Consider the following 22502-nt stretch of genomic DNA (forward strand, 5'->3'; position numbering starts at 1 on the left):
TGAGTATGATTTTATCTATGGCACTGTGTTGGACATCTGTACTGGAGAACTTTAATACAATTCCAATCTGATGGGACCTTTCCACAATCTTCGGAATTTGGGGAGATTAAAATCAATGCATCTACTATTGCTTCAGGCATTTCTTTAAGTTCCTAGAATGCAAGACCTCCATTCGATGGGATGTCTTTTAGGCCTAATACTTTCCCCAGTACCTTTTTCCTAGTAATTGTGATTGTTCCTCCCTCCCTTTTACCTCGGGATGTGGAATGCTTGTTTTTAGGTCTAATGCTCTTCCCAGTACCTTTTTCCGAGTAATTGTGATTGTTCCTCCCTCTCTGTTACCTCGGAATTTTTCTTATGTCTTAAAATGTCAAGCTACCTGTTCAATGCTTCTGCCATTTCCTTCTTTCCCATTATTAATTCCTTAGTCTCACCCTCTAAATTAGAGTCCACCTGGTCTCGGTGTCTGATTTACGATTTATCTACCAACAAGGCAACAGCCCCATTCCAAACAAATAGGTTCATGGAGTTCAAACAGGACAAATCGAGCATGTATTAACCCATTCGTCATGGACTCCTGGGTAGGATAATGGAGTTATTATCTAGACGCTTGGGTATTATAGAACAGATAATCAACTCAAAAAACAGTCAACTTGGATTCAAAAAGGAATATCCTGCCTGATGGCTGTTCTCAACTTTTACAGAAGCGACAACTAAAGTGGATGATATCACAGTGGCATAGCATTCCTAGACTTTCAGAGGGGCCTTTGACAAAACTTAACATGAAAACCTTTGGTCAAACTCAAATGACAGGGATTTATCTTGGATACAAAATTGGCTGGTTGATAGAAAATGATGGGTAGATCTTAGAAGAGCTATGTGGGGGAGGGGAGGTTGATGGTTGAGGGAAATTCAGCATGGGGTTTGCTGATGATCAGTATTGGGATCACTAGTGTTACAACACTGATTCTAAGTTGGGACTGTAATCTTGAGGGACATGGGCCAAACCTTCTAAGGTGTGAGACCTCCACCTATTGATCCCAACATTCTGGCCTTTAGCGCGTTTTGCCCTTCATATTAGCCTGTCATCACGACTCTATCCATTTCATTATTCTCTTTGTGCTTTTTTTTCCTCACCACCAAAGCTTGTTATCATCTTTGGTACAATACAAATGGTTTATAATGGGGATCTTCTGCTCCGTTTACCTCTCTTTGCCCCCACTCCCCTTTATACTGCACATTTTTTTCCCCCTGCCCCTCTTCTTTTGGGAAATATCCAACTTGGAGAGCAACCTGGAATGTAATTGTAAAGTTCAAATGATATGTGTACTGTCTGCAGTTTCCTTATTTATACCAAAGGGCCTAAGGCCAATTTTACAAAGTTGTGCTCCTGGCAAAATGTTGCCTGCTGGTAGTGCGCATCAGCAAACCTGGAAACGTGCTCCTCACCAGTTTCTTTCAATTAAAGTGAATGGATAAAGAATTTCTCTCTTCTCTCCAGGTTTTGCAAGAGTTTGCGCTGCTGGTGGCTGTTTGTGAAATCAGCCCCAGATGCCCCAGAATAGCCTATGTTTAAAATATCATTACTTTTACACTGTTACAGGGAGCGATCATGCATGTCAAACATGTGCCTGCGGCTCCTCGCTTATAACCTTTTATCAATGTCATGCCACTTGGGCATTCTTGGTGAAAAATATATTTTTAGCTAGAAATATATGTTTTATAAAGTGGCCAAAACATGCAGCATATAAAGAATATGAAGCTAACACTGAATTGAAAGCCTAATTCAGTCAACTTGTTAGGCACTTGGGATTTTTGTGATGTATGGTGCAATCACAACTGTCCCATTTGAATTTTTACAACTCTGTCTCACAACCAACTGCATCCTCCAAGGAACCTGGACCAGAGTTTCAGCTGTTAACCGGCATCCATCATTCATGCTGTAGCTTTGTTCCTGCCAATATGTTGCACAGTTTGAGCACAGATCATGTGACAGGAAAGAATTTGATGAACAAGCAGTATCACGTGATAACAAATGGCATTGATTGAGGAATCTTCGTATAGCATATTACAATGATGCTTGCCTTTATTTTGCCTGTTGAATCCAGCTCTAATGAACACAAAGGAAGTTGGAGAGGTATAGACATCCTCAAATCAGGAATTTCTTTTGCTTTTTTGACAAAAAAACCTTTTCATTTTTAAATTCTGCCTGATTATTAGTTGAGGAATATTTTTTGCATTATTTGACTTAGTCAATGCATGTGAACTGTGGTTATTTTATAAGAAATAGAAATATCAAAAGTTTTCTCCCATTCATTGGTGGAATGGACGCCAACCTTAAAGTGGTCTGTGTGTTGTTGATTACTGTCAGCCTGGACCCAGTTGGTAGCACTCTCACCTCTTGAGCGTGGGTTGCAGATTGTGAGTTCCAAGTCCCAATTTAAAAACCTGAACATAAAAATAAAGACCGTCACTCTACAGTACAGTGCTGAGAGTGCTGCCTTGTCAGAGGTACCATATTTCGAATTAGATGTTAAAGCAAGGTCACCTCTGCCCCCTCGCGTGGATAGAAAGATTCCATGACACTATTTTGAAGAAGAACAGAGGAAATATTCCTGGTGTCCCGGTCAATATTTACCCCTCAATCGACAACACTATCTGGTCATTATTGCATTGTCGTTTGTGGAGGTTTTGTAGAAGAAATTTTATGAAGGTAACAGATGCTCAGCTGCCAGCTTAAGAGCTGGTGTTGGCTCCTCCTGGGAAGGATGGCTGGTATTACTTGCCAATCAGGCAGTTCCCAGGATCAAGGTCCCCAGGGACGGAAGCCTAGCCTACTGAGATCTGCTGGACAATCAGGTGTCTGTAGCTATTATGCTCAGTAGCGCCACCAGGAGGCAGTGGCTGCTACAGGGAAGACACCAAACCGAGGCCTGGAAATTCGTTGGATCCCTGGACTGGGGTGAGTGATGGCGGGAAGGGTTTCATGGGGAATTGGGATGTGGCGGGGATGGGGGGAGGAATCAATAGCAAGGGTAGAGGTTGGCTCTCAGTGGCCCTGGTATGTCAATTAGCTGCTTGGGTTGTGCCAGTGCACTGTGATCAGTGTTAAAAGCTGAGTATGAAAAACATGTGTGGACAATGGATAACAATGGAGTGAATAAGGTTGGTTGCTGAGTGGAGGATGTCACTGATATGAAATTGATATGTTGAGAGAAGGAAGAGCCCTGGGGTCAAGATGAAACAATTGTAATTTAACAGCACAGACTTTGATTCAAATCACAAGATGTGAACATCACTTCAGCGAGAGGCTTGTCACACCTATAATTCTTCATATTGGGATATAGTTTTAACTTTCACTGCCACGAGGATAATCGTCATGATACTACTATGTAAATTGGAATGTATACCGGATGGTATCCCACTAAAAATCAGTTTTCCTTCTGGCACTTCAAAGTTAAAATCCGTCATAGTGAGTTGCTGAGCTCGACCTTCGATTAAACGGAAGTGTCAGTCTCCTGCGAAGGATAAGATAGGCCAGTTACTCTCCAATATCCTACAACACCCACAGCTGTTGGAATGGCACTGTCCATACCTGGAAGTAAATCACTTCTCACATAGTGCAAAGTCACACAGTTGGAAATCAAAACAGATTCCAATAAAACACTGATTCAAACATACATGGGGAGGAGGGCGGACTTGCATTTATAACCTCAGTATGTTCTACAACAGTGTTTTTCAAACTTTTTCCAGGGACCCATTTTTACCAACCGGCCGACCTTCGCTGCCCACGCCGGCCGACCTGCGCGACCCACCATTTTCTCTTGCCTTGTTTGTTGCTGACAAAAATGGAGGAAATGGTTTTGGGTCCCTTTGGCCCCAATGGTCCCTTTGTCCTTTTGGCCCCCGAACTTGGGGGGGAAAAGAAAGGCTGCAACCATATAAAAACAAATGCGGCTGCACTGCGCAGGGGTGCCCGATTATCGGTGCGCATGCGCAGTACGGCCGAATTTTAAAAAATCTATTCCTGGCCATTTTGAAGGCCGTTCGCAGCCGGCATTATTAAAAGCCGGCTGTTGCGCACGGATTTGCGCGATCGGGAGCGCCGCGATGGATGGCTCCCTGACCATCCCGACACCCGCCCGCGACCCAACCGTGGGTCGCGCCCCTGAATTTGACAATGCCTGTTCTACAGCACTTTGCAACCAATGAAGTACTCCTGAAGTGTAGTTAGCCATGAGGGAAACGCAGTAGCTAATTCATGCACAGCAAGATCCCACAAATCGGATAATGACCGGATAATCTGTTTCCGTGATGCAAGGGTTATCTAATCCAGTGGAAGAATTCCCTGCTTTTTTAAAATTGGAAATGTTTCCTGAACGGGCAGAAGGCGCTTTGATTTAATACCTGGTAAGACGTGCCTCTGACATTGCAGCACTCCCTTGGTACCGCAGTGACACACTTGTCAGCCTAAATTATGTGCTGAAATCCTGAACTGAGGGTTGAACCCATGATCCACAGATTCAAAAGATGAGTATTCTGGTGCATGACATTCCGACCTGACCCACTCCCATTGCGATGTGCGATAAACTGGGATTGACACTAAAATATTCAAAGGAGCTGAACTCTGGTTCATTTGCAAGGACCTCTCGGACACATGACACAAACACCATTGACCCCACTAACCTGCACTGTGCTTTCCATGCTGACTACCGTGTATTCGATTGCAGACTAGTTTTAATATCCTTTTTGTTTGTTTGATTCCTGCACAATACTATTGTCTTATTTTAGTCAGCCTCGATAAGTTTGTCCCATACTCTTCAGATGAACTAAGAATAATATCCTCCAAAAAAAAAGTAGCAGGAGGAACAAGCACCTCTGGACCTGAACCAGAATGTTTTTAAGTGTTGGAGGTTCCACATATATTGCCCTGTTAAAATGATCGTGGCAGGTTCGGGTTGGATAGAGCGAAGTAGTTCTGTTAATATGCGGGAGCTTAAGCTCCTTGAACTCCGTCCTGGAGTTATAGGAAACTAGTTGTCTGTGGTGGCTGTGTGATAACACTTGTTCTTCCAATCCTTGCCAGGGCTTTTGAATAATTGAGAGTCTGAAGCTGTAACTAACACGTAGTTGGGGGGGGCGGGGAGCATATCGAAATTCTGTCATGCAGGTCCTCAGCAGAGGCTCATCACACGCTGCAGAGACTGGGAAAATTGGCTGGCTGCCAGGTCACGCTCCATCAGTCATCTGAAAAGGATAATTCCCTTTCCCTTAAGGAGATCAGATAATTGGAAAAATCTGGGCTGGTTTCCATTCCACCAGATTAGCTGGGCATTTAACAGCTCCAAATGTAAACGGTGTTGCACGTAAACAGCAGTGGGCAGGGGTGGGGAAGAGTTGCTGCAGGGGGTGGTAGCTGTGGCAGAGCACAGCTGTCTGCTTTATGGAGCCTGTGCAAGTTGGGAGTGGTGTGAATATCCAGGCAGCTGGAGTCCGGGGGACAAGGAATGTGAATGCTTCCCAGTAATTCGTAACTGAATAATTACGAATTTGTTTACAATGGAATAAGAATGGGCAGCACGGTAGTGCAGTGGTTAGCACTGTGGCTTCACAGCGCCAGGGTCCCAGGTTCGATTCCCCGCTGGGTCGCTGTCTGTGTGGAGTCTGCACGTTCTCCCCGTGTCTGCATGGGTTTCCTCCGGGTGCTCCGGTTTCCTCCCACAATCCGAAGACGTGCAGGTTAGGTGGATTGGCCATGCTACATTGCCCTCTGTGTCCAAAAAAGGTTGGGAGGGGTTATTGGGTTATGGGGATAGGGTGGAAGTGAGGATTTAAGTGGGTCGGTGCAGACTCAATGGGCCGAATGGCCTCCTTCTGCGCTATATGTTTTATTATGTACAAAACAGGAAAGCGAGGAGGCCATTTGGCCCCTTGAGCCTGCTCTGCCATTCAATAAGATCATGACTGATCTGATTGTGACCTTTCAGCTTCCCCATACCCTCAACTCCTTTGTCAGTCAAAAATCTGTCTAACTCGGCCATGAATATATTTAATGACCCAGCCTCCAGTGTTCACTGTGGAGGAGAATTCCAAAGACTAATAGCCCTCTGAGAGAATAATTTCCTTCTCATCGCCCTCTTAAATGGAAAACCTCTATCGTTAAACTCCAATGAGTATAGGCCCTCCCTGCCCAGTCTTTCCTTACCCCACGAATCAGCCATGGGAATCTTCTCTGAACTGCTCCCGATGCAGTGGTCCTTCCTTGGGAGAGCAAAACTGTACACACTGTTCCCGATGTGGTCTTATCAGCACACAATTATAGCCAGACTTCCTTTTTATACTCCAACCCATTGCAATAAAGGCCAACATTCTATTTCCCAATCTATCCTCCCAAATGCTCTACCTGCATTCTGACCGTTTCTGATTCATGTGCAAGGACTGCCAGATCCCTCTGTATGCAGCAGTTTCTCTCAATTTAAATAATACTCTGCTTACCCATTCTTCCTGTCAAAGTGGACATCCTCCTCACATTTTCACATGTTATACTCCAGCTGCCAATTTTTTGCCCACTTAACCGATCTCTCCAGACTTTTCTATCCTTCTCACAACTTACTTTCCTTCCTACCTTTGTATGGTAAGCAAATTTGGTTACAATACAGTCAGTCTGTTCATCCAAATCATTAATATAGATTGTAAATAGTTGAGGCTGCTGCTCTGATCTCTGTGGCATTCCACTTGTTACAGTTTGCCATCCGGAAAATGACCCATTTAACCCAACTCTCTTTTCTGTTAGTCTGGACTCTGTCCATGCTAATAAATCAGCCCCAAACTCCTAAGTTTTTAGCCTGTGTTATAATCTTTTATGTGGCGTCTTATCAAATGCTATTTGGAAATCCAAATATACCACATCTACTGGTTCCCCTTTATCCACACTGTTACATCCACTATGAACTGTAAAATGTGTCAAACGTGATTGCCCTTTCACAAAACCATGTTGACTCTGCCTAATAGTATTATGATTTTTTTTAAATCCTCGACTACCGTCTCTTTTAATAATGGATTCCAGCATTTTTTCAATAACAGACCATAGGCTAACTGACCTACTCTTTCCTGCTTTCTGCCTCTCTCTTGAACAGTGGTGTTCTTGCAGTTTTCCAATCTGCTGGGACTTTACCAGATTCTAGGGATTTTCAAAACATTTAAACTAATACATCCGTCCACCATTTCTACAGCCACTTATTTTCGGACCTAGGGTGCAGGCCATCAGGACTAGGGAACCTGTAAGCCTTAAGTTCCATTTGTTTTCCCATTTCCTTTTCTCTAGTGATCGTAACTGTTTTAGGTTCCTCTTTCCCTTTTATCCCTCGATTTTTCTCCTGTTATTTGGATGTTTTTTTAAATCTCCCCACTGTGAAGATGGTTACAAAACACTAATTCAAATTCTCTATCATTTCCTTGTTTTCCATTATTAACTCCCCAGTCTCCCTCTTGAGGACCAATGCCCACTTTTTAAAAACTACTCTTTTTCTATACCTGCAGAAGCTTTTACGGTCTGTTTTTATATTTCTTGCTAGTTTTCTTTCCTATTCCAATTTCTTCCTCTTCATTATTCTTTCAGTCATCTTTTTGCTGATTTCTAAAACCACCCCTGTCTTATGTTCACCACTAATCTTTGCAGCATTGTACACCTTTTCTTTCATTTGATACCTCTCTTAAATTCCTTAGTTAGCTACGGGTGGTGAATCTTTTGGTAGATTCTTCCTTATTCAATGGAATATATCTTTGTTGAGAGTTATGAAATATCTCCTTAAATGTCTGCCATTGCTTCTCCGCCATCTTCGTTTCTGACCTATTTATCCAGTTCATCTTCATACTCTTGTAATTGCTTTTATTTAATTTTGAAACAATAGCTATGGACCCACATTTCTCACTCTCAAACGCTTGTTATGATCATTCTTGCCTAGAGGGCTCTTTACTATGAGGTCTTTAATGAATCCTGTCATTACACTTACCTGGTCCAAAATAGCCTGTTCCCTGGTAGATTCTGGAACGCGGGGAACGCATGTTCTATTATTAATCACATGGGACCGAATCGTCCATGGACTGGGAATCACCGTTGTATTATCACTCTCCTTTTTAATTACCTTGGACTGAAGCTGTACATTTTGTGTCTGAAAATTTGACCTGAGCCTGCTGAAAAATGTGCAGGGCAGCTGCTCCGGGAGTCCCTTCTCTGGAATGCAGCTGTGTTGGGAGAAATGAAGCCATGCCCTTTTTAATAACACTTGCTATCGTAAACCAGTAAATTTAAAGGTCCCAGCCACTTTGCGAGGAGTTAAGGTAAGTGTAAAGGAAATAAGTAGGATGGGAAGTCGGGATGGCGTCGGGAGGTTGGGTAGATCGTGGAGTGGTGATCTAATCGGGCGGTCAGGGCGATGATGGGCTGTTTAAAGTGAGGGGGGGAGGCGGGGGTTAGTGTCATTACGCCAGGGGTGGGCAAACTTTTCCGTGCAAGGGCCACATTCAGAAATTCACAATTTTAAAGGGCCGCATAGTATATTAAGTAAAATAATTACTTCACCCGGTTATGATTCTGGGCGCCTCATATAGAACATAGAAGTACAGCACAGAACAGGCCCTTCGGCCCTCGACGTTGTGCCGAGCAATGATCACCCTACTCAAGTCAACGTATTCGCCCTATACCAGTAAGTAACCCAACAGACCCCCCCCTCAATTAACCTTAAAAAAATAATTAAAAATTAAAAAAAAAATTTTTTTTTTTTAAATTTCTTTTTTTAAAAAATGACTTGGTGGGCCGCATAAAGACCTTTGGCGGGCCGCATGCGGCCCGCGGGCCGTAGTTTGCCCACCCCTGCATTACGCTATCTAGATGTTAGAAGTAGTTTTCATCCTAATGTTTCCTGGGTAACTATTCTGCTGAGAGAATCAGAACCATTCAAAGTCTTTGATTTGTAAGAGCTACTCAACAAGCCCGACCCCAAAAAAACAGAATATCTGGGTCATGGTGGCAGGGTGGTTATGGAGCAAGTGAGTACACTATAACTGTAACCTCTCCAGTCTAGCCAGAATGCTTGGCCCTGAGTCATTTCTGGATTTTGGAATTGTCTGGCTTATGCCGTGAAGTTATACAATGAGGGTGTCATGGTGGCACAGTGGTTAGCACTGCTGCCTCAGCTCCAGGGACCCGGGTTCACTTCCAGCCTTGAGTGACTGTCTGTGTGGAGTTTACACATTCTCCCCGTGTGTGCGTGGGTTTCCTCCAGCTGCTCCGGTTTCCTCCCACAGTCCAAAGATATGCAGGTTAAGTGGGGTTATGGTGATAGGGTGTGGGAGTGGTCGTGGGTAAGGGTGCTCTTTTGGAGGGCTGGTGCAGGCCAATCGGCTGAATGGCCTCCTTTGCACTGTAGGAATTCCTTTTAGAATGCCTAACCAGAAAATACTGTAGATATAAATATATACGTGAAACCTAAAACGATGACAAAGCATTATCAAGTATTAATAAAAATTGTTTTACTATTTGCTTTACCGAGGCGTTTCCTTTTTAATTTGTTGCAGAGCCCGAATGGCCGAGCGTGAGTTGCTTGGTTCTGCTCGAAACATTTCTGGACAACTCTTGTTTCAGAACAATAGGTTTCTGACTAAAAGAGATTACAATGTAAACCATCCTTGAAGGTTAGGATCTTTCGGATCAGGATCTCCAACAACACCCCACTGCCCCGTGCAACTCTATCTGTCTTACTCCCATCATTCACTTCCTACTGCCCTCAACACTCAACAGATATTTGACTTCTGCTAGCTTTGTTGTTTTATTGTCCAGTAAAGTCCCTTGACACACCGCCACACAAACCCATCTTTATCACCTAACACCCCATTCCTCCCCCACTTCCCAGAAAGAGCAAATAGCCTCTGCCTCCCAGTGCAGTTCCAATGCAACAATGTGTGAGGAGTAAAATCTTGACTAGAAGTCAGTGGAAGTATGGGCAGCACGGTGGCGCAGTGGTTAGCACTGCTGCCTCACGGCACAGAGGTCCCAGGTTCGATCCCGGCTCTGGGTCACTGTCCCAGAGGGTCACTTCTCCCTGTGTTTGTTTGGGTTTCACCTCCACAACCCAAAGATGTGCAGGTTAGGTGAATTGGTCACGTTAAATTGGCCCTTAATTGGAAAAGATTAATTGGGTACTCTAAATTTAAAAAGAAAGTGGAAGTTTCTGGCTCCAGCTCGATGGGTCCTCCTGATTTGAAGGAACCATTTAACACCCAGTTTTCATGGGACATCATCTTTCCAGGTCAATATTTGGTGGAATTCCAGGCTCAGGTCATAATCTGACACCAATCCGGCATTACTGGTCCTCCAGTAAAATGAATGAAACAAGAGCTTTCTGTCCATGCCACGTATGCCGAAAGGAAATGGAATGTGCATTGGGTGTAGAGATGGAGCTGTGGCTCTCTGCTCCTGTTCTCATTTCTAATGCTGTTAAGGAACACAGCACATGGAGCATTAGTCAGCAAAAAATTTCCTCAAGTGCAAAGGACACTTCTCTGATCTGGCAGGTGCAAAAGAAGATCAAATTTTCATAGCCTTAGTGCTATTAGGAACTTTGCTTCTTGCATATCAATGCAGTAAATAGTTTGGCAGGTGTTTTATTTTCAGGCTGTTTAGTCCTGGCCCCTCGCAAATGGAATGATGAATGGCTACAGCATCAGAAGAGGCCATTTGGCCCATGCTGGCACTCTGCAAGAGCTACTCAACAAGTCTCTTTCTCTCCTCCTCTCTCTCTCTCTCTCTCTCTCTTTCCCCCCCCCCCCCATAGCTCTGCAAATTCTTTGCATTTCGGGTGCCCCCCCCCCCCCATAGCTCTGCAAATTCTTTGCATTTCGGGTGCTTATCCAATTCTCTTTTGTAAGCCGTGATTAAATCTGCCTCTGCCACCCGTTTAGGCTGTGCATTCCAGACCCTAATCGCTCTCTATGTAAAACAAATTTTCCTCATGTCATCCCTTACCCACCTTCTCTCTGCTTCTATACTTCCCAGAGGGTCTGACTATAGCTTTACTTGCAGTCAGTGTATTTGGCATAATCCCATGTGACAGCTCCGAGATCTCTTTCAAATGTGTCTATGATATTACAAATTAGCTATTTAGAGATTAGACCTATCAAGCGATTGAAAAGATTAATCTCAATTAAAGATTTTCATCTGATAATCTTGGTATTAGTCATGTGTTTAATTGATACTGATTAAGTATTAGCGAAAATAGTAGACAAGAGTTGAGAAACCTTTTACGTGGCGATTTGTGAAAAAGTAGTGGCAGCAAATTCAATAGTAAGTTTCAAAAGGGTATTGGATTTATACTTGAAAAGAAAAGGAAAAACTATGAGGGCTTTAAGGAAAGGTAAGAGAGCAAGATTAATTGAATAGTTCTTTCAAAGAACTGGAACATGCACCATGGGCAGAATTTTACAATTTAATTTACATGCCAGCCTTACTTTTATAGTTACTGGCTGCTACGTTGGATATATTGGTTAGTTTTTAGTTTTATCTTTGATATCAGCAGAAGGAGTTTGGTCTGCCAGACAAGGCTGATTATATGGCAGATAAACTTGTGCATGGAACATTGTTGATTGTACATGTTATAATTAACAGCACAATGCTGAAATACAGTGAGGTAGTAAAAATCATTAAAGTCAAGGAAAACTATCAAAACTGCTTTTTAATCGTTGCCAGCCACTGGTAAAGATAATGGGGCAAATCTTGCTGAAGCATCTACTGTTAGATGTTTTACTGCATCTTTCAGCTTGTGCTGGATGTGTGATCTGGCAATGGCATAGCGATAGAAATGGAGCATCTGAGACCTTTTGGAGATGCTGTTTGCGTGAGGCAAGTGATGGAGTCAACCAGCAAGTCCAGCAGTTTCATAACCCTCAGCATATTCCTGAACTTGCTGGTTGCTTTATGTGGGTATTGTGACCTCTCTGTTGTTTTCCAGGAAGGTTTAGCTTCTAAGTAATGTGGCAAGTGTAACTGACTGCATCCTGAACTGTGCTTCTAAAGGCCTTGGGCTTTTCAGTTCCTGCCCTACTCCAATTCCCTCCTTTCCATAGCTACTTTTGTTCGTATCCAGCCCCTTCTTTTCCTTCCTTCCTACTCCACCGATCTTTCTCTCTGTGTATCCTGTTCCCTACCTCTTTTCTGACTTGCCCTCCTTGTACCTCATTCTAACCTTCATTCTCTCCCCTCTCAGGCTGTTCCTCATATCCCATTTCCAATATTTCCCATCTGCCCATTCTTCTGCTTTTCCCTCCATGTATCCCATATTTCCACTGTTGTCCTGCTCCCTACTATCTCGGACTTTGCCTCCCCACAACCAATCTAGTCTTGCTCCATTTTTTCCTCAGTCTTTCCCTCCATGTATCCCATTCCCACACTCACCTTGCTTTCTCTTCTCAGGCTTTTTCTCCAAGTATCCCATTGGCACCCTTGCCTTGCTCTCTCATTCAAAAATAATTTATGCCATTAATACTCTGGCAAATGAATTGGACATATTAATTGCAGATATGAACTGCAATTAATTGTCCGTCTAAATGCGAGATGCAATCCTGGAATTCGTGAGGCTCATTAGCATGGGATCAGAGAGCACAATTACCACAACCTGGAAATCCACCTGACCCATACTGGCAGAAATGTCTTTTCCCCTCATCATCTTTGTGAAGAGCCAATAGTAAATCTTTTTAAAGTCAATTTTGTGGGATCGGGATCCTCCAGTGGGGCCTACTTCTGTTGTGTTGGAACCTAGTATACCTCCTCCGACTGGTGCCTCCAGTGTTAAGCTGGGTGAATTTTATGGGCTGGAAGAGCAGGTACATCCAACATAGGGACTCTGTGGCTTTTTCTTTCCCTTCCAAGGCAACTGGAATTTCCTTAGCAAGGGCAAGACCCAGCCTATTCTGGTGGCAACTTTCCCCCCAGCATTCCCACAGGAATTGAGGCAGAATGTAGTTCAGCCTCTACTGTTTTTATTTACAAAACTAACATGGTCATCAGTTTAAAACTTAAGTGTAATGGGGAGGTGGTGTTAGAAGAAATGTTTTTCACAAAGTTATCGAAGCGTTAAATGCCTTGCCACAAGGAATGATTGAGACAAAGAATATTGCACCTTTTTTAGAGGAGTCCATAAACATTTTGGTCCAATTAGGACATGTGGGACAAGGGAGAGACAGCAAAACAATGGGATTTGTTGTGGATATGAACATATTTATATATAAATATTTTCAAAGACATATTCGAGTTAGCATAGATGCAGTGCAATGGGCTCTTGTGTGCTGTATGTTTTGAACTAAATTTGCCTCTTGATTTACCACTTGCTTTGGGATGTAAAATGGAGTAAATGTGGGTGGTAAGTTCTACCAGCCCATCTGCTGGCAACAAATTCACATCCACATTATCCTCGTTGGTTGGAAAATAAAGTATCATTTCCCCTTCTCCTGCCCATCTGATACATTTGGTCAACTTTCCAGAGATCGTTCTTCTCTGAGGCTGACCTTGACCCAAATAAAACCATGTGAACAACAGTATGAGGCTTAATTGAGGAGCTATTTTGTTTGCTCAAACTGAAGATCGGTGATACCTTGCATATTAATTTCAGGCATATAATGTGTGTAATCATGTGTCCTGCTTATTTAGCCAGCAGTACAAAATGGGCAATTTTGTACGAGGAAAAACTGACTAATGACTGGAAGGATACTTAAGTAGACTAGCCCGTTGGAGAGACAGCAACTCCTGTGACCATGCTGGACACCAACTCAAAAGATGCAAGTGGTTAGCATCGTGATAGACTGAATAATCCCAATCAGGCCTTCGAGGGTCCGTTGAGGAGCGTTCATGCAGACTTTTCAGTAGGTCATGAGAAACTTTCTGGATGTTTTGCAGATACATGTAGTGGATTTTTCCAATTTCTTCATAATTTGAACCACATACTTCAAAACTGTTTCCAATTGGGAAGTGAGATCAATATTCTCTAATTTTCTTAAACCAAAGTGGCTATGTAAGAACATTGTTATATTTAAGAAGGAAGCAGGCACCATCTATAAGGGAATCAGGCACTGTCTATAAGATGAGCCAGATCCAGTCTTCACCAGCTTTCATCTCCAATCTCTCCGTCTCTCACAGTCTCTGCTGCAGTGTCTTGCCAGTGTTAATTCGGGATTTCTAGCCATGATGTTTCTCCCTTATTTGCAGTTATCAGTTGATAGTTGTATGCAGCCTTCTTTCATAGAGTCAGATCATTAATACTAAAAGAAAATGAGTGACATTGGCTCTTGTTTTTTTACCCCTATATGAATGCACTTACCTTGTATGTGCAATGTCCCTTTTAAACAAGCTGCTATTGAAGATGAGCAGAACTGCTTGAAACCTTGTCAGTTTGCAGAGTGGTTGTGAGCTTCAGATTTTCTGGCATCCAGCTCATGGCACAAGAGCATGAGAGGCAAAGAGGTGAGTAAAGCCTCTTGAATTGATAACAGAATGTGGAATTTGATCAATGCCTTAACTTAGCTACCCTTGTGAGATCGCTGAAACTATTCCTGTACTCTGTGGCAGTTCTTAGGGTGCTGTAGGTTACACTGCATTGACAGCTGCAGCATAGACCTTCCGCCGGGTCTAAACCAGCCTCTTATTGGGCTGCCTGTCCTTGGTGCTGAAGAGTTGTTTCCCTGGAGCCCTTACATCAGCTAGTCAAACTTCTACAGATGTAAGTAGAAAATGGGATGCCATCCCAGGTTATTATCCTACTTGGCAACTTTGGCCTCACCTTTTCCCACTGCCCGGAAGCTTCTGCACTCCGGCATCTTTTCACTTGTGGCTCTAATTGTCCATAACTTCATATCCCTCTTTCAATAGCTATATCATTTTAAATGCTAAAGCACTCAACTTCCTCCCTTTCCACATGTCACCGCCAGTACCCCGATCTTTCTTCCTTCGCCCAGTGGCAGTATTGCCTATATTACAACTGTGGCCTAGATTTTCATCGAGTAATGAAAAAGCTCCACATCGTAACCAAAGTGGTGCTGGGAACACAGTTCTGGATGTCCTACCCCCATGACGGATCCATTTTTGTCAGTAGGGTGCTGGAGGCAGCGCATGACTCACGTGGGCTAAACGAGAACTCAGCAGGGCCATTTGTACTTGATGCTGAGTTCAAGCAGACTCTATTTCTGCTGTAGTGTGAGTTATGCTTGTAGAGGGTGCATTTGGACCTGGAAATGTCCAGCAGACATGATATTTAAATCCTCTGCTTTTTAAATTAAATTTTGTCCGAGAGTTGAAACAAATCTGTTTCAATTGATGCTTATTGATATAACCCTAAGTTCTGTAATGATAACATTATTGCTACTTGACTGCTTCCACACCCTTAAATTCACTAATTGAGTGACATTTCCAAGAGATTATTAAAGGATTACCTGTCTTTGAAGTGGGGTTGTGAATATAAATGTCTGTTTTTATGAAGTATTAAGTACTCACGGGGACTTGAGTGTATTGATTGGGCTTTTATGAATGAGTTTTTAAAAATATAATGAAGTCAGTAATAGACTTTAGAACGTTACTTCATCTCAGCATGGCTTCTGAGGTCTGCCCATACTATGTAAGTTTACATGGATGATGTAAGGGCTAAAGGTGGGGGTCATGGGTTGACACTAAGTTGGCATAGGAGCTAAGGAACCATGGGGATAAGTGGTCGATCATGAGTTGCCACTAAGATGGCATAGTGGTTATCAGGAGGCATGGGGATGATCTGGGGGGGGGGTCAAAAGTGATACTAAGTTGACATTGGGGGGATGAGTGGAGGGGCATGGGTTTGCATGTGTTAGCATAGATGGGGAGTGGGTGGGACTGAGGGAGTGTGAGGAGAAAGGCCTAATATTTAACAGCACAAAGGGACGACATCCCAGAGAACCAAGGCAGGGCGTTTAGGCAGCCCCTTTTGCTGCCTCTGATCTGCATCCAAGGATGGTGGACCCAGCTCGCCTCCCCCAGAATGACTATGCCATCATTTGGGCACTTTTTCCTGAGATGGGCATGGCAAACTGGAAGATTTCCCGACACTGCACACATGCCTTGGGAGCCAAAATCGAGGTTTGTGACTGCAGTTCAAAGGTTCATCTGTGGTTTTAAATTGCTTTTGGATGTCTCGAGGTGATGAAAGCGCTTTATAAATGCAAGTCACTCAATCGCCTCATGAGTAGAAGTGTGCTGCTTCTAATCCACAACAATAGTAGATCAGCCGTGGAGTCGCTTGATCAGGTTTACCTCATTACCAACTACTGACAGTCAACAAGAAGTAAATTCAGCCTTTTAAACTTTCTAATGCCTGAATCCAGCTACTGCAATTACCTATTGTAAGAAAGGCTTCAGGCTGAGTTGTGTATGTAAATTTGCTGACTAAATTGTTGTTTAAATGAACTGTATTCAACCAGAACTTACAAGCAACTGTCACATGAGCAGGACAGTAACCGAGTTGCGCATTTTGACCAAACGTCAGCTTTTGGAAAAGCTAATATTTTATATAATATTGCTGGTACTGGGGTAGATGTTCGTCGTTGCTATTATGTGGGTGGATTGTCTGTCTTTATAGAGGTCACCTGATTTTCAATTCCGTGGTTGCAATGGATGATTCACTCTGGCAGATTACCACTCAAACTAGTGAAAATGAAAATCTACCCTCATCGTTTCAAATTGAGGATGTTAACTACTTGAGAGTTGCTGTTACGCTTTTGCTGTAGATGTTCTCAGACAATTATAAACCCTTCATATAATTATCCAATTAGCCCATTGACAGCAGATATATCAAATATGCTGATGAATACCTGGGAAGATGAGAGCACTTTGCATGTCTGCACTGAGCTCTGGCTCAATAATAGCTCTTTCACCTCTGAATCAGGTGTTTGTAGGTTCAAGACCCCTCCAGAGACCAAAGCATATAATCTAGGCTGCCACCTCTAAAATAGTGGAGGTGTTGTTTCAGAGAAAACGTCATATCTGCCCTTTCAGGTAGATATAGAAGATCCCACACCGCTATTTGTAAGAGAGTTCTCAACATTTATCTCTCAACCATCACCTCAAATAGATGATCTAGTCATTTATTTTAATACTGTTTGTAGGACCAGGCTGTACACAAATTGTTCGTCGCAATTCTTACATTGCAACAATGGCGACAGTTCAATTGTACATAATTGGCTGTAAAGCATTTTGGGATGTCCTGCAGTTGAGAAAGGTAATAATAATAATCAGGTGCAATATGAATGTAGGTTTTTCTTCCACAATGGCCAAACCAGTTTTTGTTTCAAAGCAACAAACCACTTTGTCCTTTGGATCAAAGACGCAGGCCCACATTTTCGTCCATGGGTTGTCTGCTCAGATGGGTGATTTTCCGACTGACCTTAAAAAATGTGTTCCTCCCCCACCCGTCCCAGCAGGTGTGATATTTGTTCGAGGGGAGCATGGTCTGGGTGGGAAACCTTGGAACTAATCCGCAGACTGCTGGGTGCGGACGCAGGCTATGCACAAGGCCTGCCTCTGCTACAGCTAATAAAACAAAAGTCACAATCTCCAGATCTCATCCCCATACACTTTCATGCCAACCCATGACCTCCACCCCCATGCTTAGTTACGCTTTACCCATCCCATTACCCACATAACCCTATGCCAACTTAGTTACTGCCTATGCCCCAACCAGACTTTGCCTTTACCCCCTCCATGCCAACCCGCCTAGTATTCTTGGACAGTTCCTAGAAAGCTTTGACACTGCCTGGATAACTTTGATAGATGGACAGCTTCTTAACATTTCCTTGACAGCTGTACAGTTCCTGGATGACTAGAAATCCTTTGGACAGCTGGACATCACTTACAGCTTGACAGTTCCGATTACTTTTGTGTGTTTAAAAAGTGCATAATCATGATCACTGTTAACAATCACAATATGGCCTGACTCTGGCTATCCATAAGAGTCCACCAAATTCAGACCTCCTGTTGACCTATTTTAATGTGCACATTCTGGATTCAATTCTTCTGTTCTTCCAAAATTCCACTTCAGTGGAGGCAGCCCATGATTTAAATGGCCAGATGCCTCTGACAATCACGCATGCTTGAAACCTGCCCCGACTCCAGTCCAGCACCCATGATGACGGGTAAAGCTGGGTTGGGGGAGGTACTTCGAAGTTTCAGCCATGTCTGGGACTTTCACCACAACACAGAGGTTCTGTATTGTTGTGAAAGCCAGGCCACAGTTTTAACTTTAATAAATAAAACAAATAAATAAAACAACCAGTTGAAGCCTTTTGCTACAACATTGAAAGCTGTGGGCAGCATGGTAGCACAGTGGCTTCACAGCTCCAGGGTCCCAGGTTCGATTCCCGGCTTGGGTCACTGTCTGTGTGGAGTCTGCATGTTCTCCCAGTGTTGCGTGGATTTCCTCTGGGTGCTCCGGTTTTCCTCCCACAGTTCAAAGATGTGTAGGTTTTGTGGATTGGCCATGCTAAATTGCCTCTAGCATCCAAAAAGGTCACGTGGAGTTACTGGGTTACGGGGATAGAATGGAGGTGTGGGCTAAAGTAGGGTGTTCTTTCCAAGAGCCGGTGCAGACTCGATGGGCCGAATGGCCTCCTTCTGCACTGTAAATTCTATGATTTTGTGAAAGCAAGCTAAACACAGGTTGTCCATTGTTAAATTCCATATGCTGTGTTTTCCACTTATATTGTTGGGTCAACTAATCAATTATGTGCTGAAGATGCCACTGTATCTTTCTGCCAATAGTACCGCACATGCCCACACACTGTTCCAATGATGGATGGGGTAAAAGATTACACAGACAACACTGAAAAATGACTCATTCTTCATTATCCTGGATACCATAGAGAGGCACCAGCATAGCATAAAAATGATTTACCTAAGTCTTTCCTCTTACGTGGCATGTAAAGCGTCAGTGAAAACTCTAATGTTCAAGTACAACCATTATTCGTCTCTTATCTCTGACAGGCAGGTAAGTGTATTTCGACCTGTTCGTTGACACAAAGATAGCCATGTATTTGTGTTTGGGACACATAATATCATTGCACTCTCACACCTAGACCTTCTAATTATTGGTTATAAATCTGACCACAGCAGCACTGTTTACCTGCCCATGTTCCTTCCCCCTGATCCTGGAAGATAGAGAGTCTGGCGAATTAAATCACTTTGGTGGGACGTGTCAGCATTTCAGATGCTACTGGCTTGCCTATCTTCGGCTGTGAGGAGGAGAATGCCGGTGATGCTTGATTTAACATGGCATAGTTTCATGACTGGTTCGCACACAAAAAACTATTTAACTTTTCAACATTGCTTACAGCCATTGGTTTTATTTCAGTGATTAATCAACAATTCATATTAGCTAAGGTGGTTTGTTAAATTTCAATCTCCCACTCCCTGCTCACCTCCTAATTGCCATAACAATGCTGGATACCAGGGCTGTACCGCTAATCCTGACGCACTGCATTGCTAAAGGGTTTATGTGTCATCATGGAGCAGTGGTCGCACTTTCTCCTCTGTTGTCCGAAGATGTAAACTGACACTTCAGTGTTGCACTGAGGGAGTACTGCATTGTCAGAAATGTCATCTTTTCATTGCGGCACTAAACTGAAGCCAGACAACAAGTCCACTGCATTATTCAAAGAAGAATATGAGGTTCACCAATTGTTTTGTCCGATTTATTTATTCCCTCAACCAGTATTACTTAAGAAAGATTATTTACTCCTTGCTGTTCATGGGACCTTTCTTAGTTCAAGTTAGTTGCCATATTTCATATGGCAAAGATAAAGTCGCCATAGTCCCAGATGACCATAGGCTGCTTTCCCCATTTGAAGGGGAGAGTTGACTGACGGTGATTTAACCTGAGGATCACCACACCTCGGGTGAGGGCCAAGGTTGAGAAGGTATGGCCTTCATACATATTTCATACATTCCAATATTGGTTACACTTCTAAACTAAAGTACATAGCTGTGAAACACTTGAAATATCATGAGGACATGAAAGGCATTATCTAAATATAAACTATGGCAGAATACATTGAATGACAAATTACAGTCAGGGCTTCACAATTGGCAATTGTTTGCCGAAATATGGAGGCACAACGTGTTGGTAGAAATGCTGATTGAACAAATAGCTTTGACTTCTTGAATGTTGATATTGCTACCTTCACCCTGGCGAGTGGGGAGTATTTTTTCGGGTGCATGCTGACCCCTAGAATGTTATTGATGGGGCCGTGGAAATGGTGGTCATTGAGAGACGGCCAGGCTGAGGTTGCTCCTGCAGTGATGTCCTCGGGCTGTGATGATTTGTCTCCAAAAATCATAACTATCTTCCTGTGTCAGGTATGACTTCAGCCACTGGAGGATAACCATGAATTCCATTGACATCAGTTTTACAAAGTACCATATTGAATCAAATATTGTTTTGATGCCAAGGGCAAATACTTGCAACACTCCTATTGCATCTATATATGCATCAAGGTTGTGATGAGGTCTGAAGCCAAGCAGTTCGAGTGGAGCCTAAACTGAATATTGCAAACAGTTATTGGTGTGCAGGGACCACTTGATGACATTGTTGATTATTAGTTCCATTATTTGGCTGATAATTGGGAGGTCACAAATGTGATGGTGATTGTCTCGGCTTGATTTGTTGCGTCTTGGCATTTTTCTTTCCAAGTGAAAACCTAACCTCAATCGGTGTGAGATTGTGAAGGTTAGATATCAGTTTATCTGTAATGTTCGTTTTGTTGCACTAGAGGAAGATACAGGCCTGATAGAGGAGAGTTCGGCAGTCGGAGCAAAGACATGATGGGCAAAATTGTCTCAATCGATTTCATTCAATCTTTTTAATTGTTTAATTGCATAATCTCAAGCAGGTGCAATAATTCAACTGTGAATTTTTAAAAATAACTTTTTTAATAACTTAAGTGACTGTTCACAAAAAACAAAAGTGCCTGGAATTGGAATCCAGCTAGTGGCATAGCTAGGGAATTGCCTAGGAGAAAGGAGGCCCACAATGGAGATAATAGTGAGGATGTGACTTGTCATTTTCCAAGGTTGAGGTTTCAAGTGCTTGTAGTTTTAGCTATTGAAATTTTATTGCCTTTGTAATGTGCGGCCTCAGCCGTGCGTTCTCCGTTCAAGCCCCTTATTCAGAGCACTTGAATAGTCACGTGTTTCTCGGCACTGTGATAAGATCAACATTTTCTGTGGGTCGGGATGGGTGTTGCGATATCTGCAGATAGCTTTTGATGTTTGCTGATGAAACCTGTTGGGGAGGATGGGCAAAAGGACCCTGTTCAAATATTAGTCTGGTAAGGCACTGCATTGTGAGATATAGAACATAGAACATAGAACAGTACAGCACAGAACAGGCCCTTCGGCCCTCAATGTTGTGCCGAGCCATGATCACCCTACTCAAACCCACGTATCCACCCTATACCCGTAACCCAACAACCCCCCCTTAACCTTACATTTATTAGGACACTACGGGCAATTTATCATGGCCAATCCACCTAACCCGCACATCTTTGGACTGTGGGAGGAAACCGGAGCACCCGGAGGAAACCCACGCACACAGGGGGAGGACGTGCAGACTCCACACAGACAGTGACCCAGCCGGGAATCGAACCTGGGACCCTGGAGCTGTGAAGCATTATGCTAACCACCATGCTACCCTGCTGCCCCATTGTGGTGGGCAATATCGTGTTTATATTTCCTTTCTGTCCTGAGAAGGAGTGCCCTGCCAGCAATAAATAAAGCTGGTAAACTGGTGTGGGGTGGGGGGGTGAAGCAGCAGCCATTGAACCAATTTTGGCTGGTTCGCTGTGCTTAAGTGTCTGGGTCGGAGCCTGGATGGAAGGAGTTTGGATCTTGGGTTTATCTGAAAGGCCTGACTTGCATTTCCTTTAGCCCCACAACCCACCCTGCTTAGGAGACTCTTATTGCTGGTAGGGTCTAAGCGGTGGGGGATGGGGGTCAGGGGTGGGGGGGGGGAGCATTTCCAATATCCATGGGCAGATCATACTTTTCCCCCTTGCCTGTTCAGCTATTCTTCCATATATTACAGCACTGATTCAGTTCACAAAGGACGGAGCTTCGTGGGACCAGGTGAGAGCAAAGTGGGTGGGGAAGCTAGGTTCTGGTTGACGAGGTGAGCTCTGAGGCCCTTTTGCGGGGTGAACTGATTCAGCTCATACCTACATAAAGCGCTCCTAATCAAGGCAAGGATGAGTGGGTTCTTCGCGGGAGTTGAGGACAAATGTGGGCGGTGCTTGCAGATGGGTGAAGGCGGTCGTTCTGGTCTTTGCCTTGCTGATAGCCCAAATGTGAGTTCTGCTGGGACGGAGATCCTCTACTCCACTCAGCGCCGTGGCCTTTTTGGACGACCTTATGGAGTTTCTATATCTGGAAAAGTTCAAATACACCA

General features: G+C 43.5%; 1 protein-coding gene across 2 annotated transcripts in view; it reads left to right on the forward strand.

Annotated features, from left to right (window-relative positions):
* LOC119970214 (CXXC-type zinc finger protein 4-like) overlaps positions 1-22502 on the forward strand; it is a 78555-nt gene that overhangs the window by 9456 nt on the left and 46597 nt on the right. The gene's annotated exons all lie outside the window — the stretch shown is intronic.

Source organism: Scyliorhinus canicula, chromosome 8 (genome assembly GCF_902713615.1).
Source record: "Scyliorhinus canicula chromosome 8, sScyCan1.1, whole genome shotgun sequence".
Classification (NCBI taxonomy): Eukaryota; Metazoa; Chordata; class Chondrichthyes; order Carcharhiniformes; family Scyliorhinidae; genus Scyliorhinus; species Scyliorhinus canicula.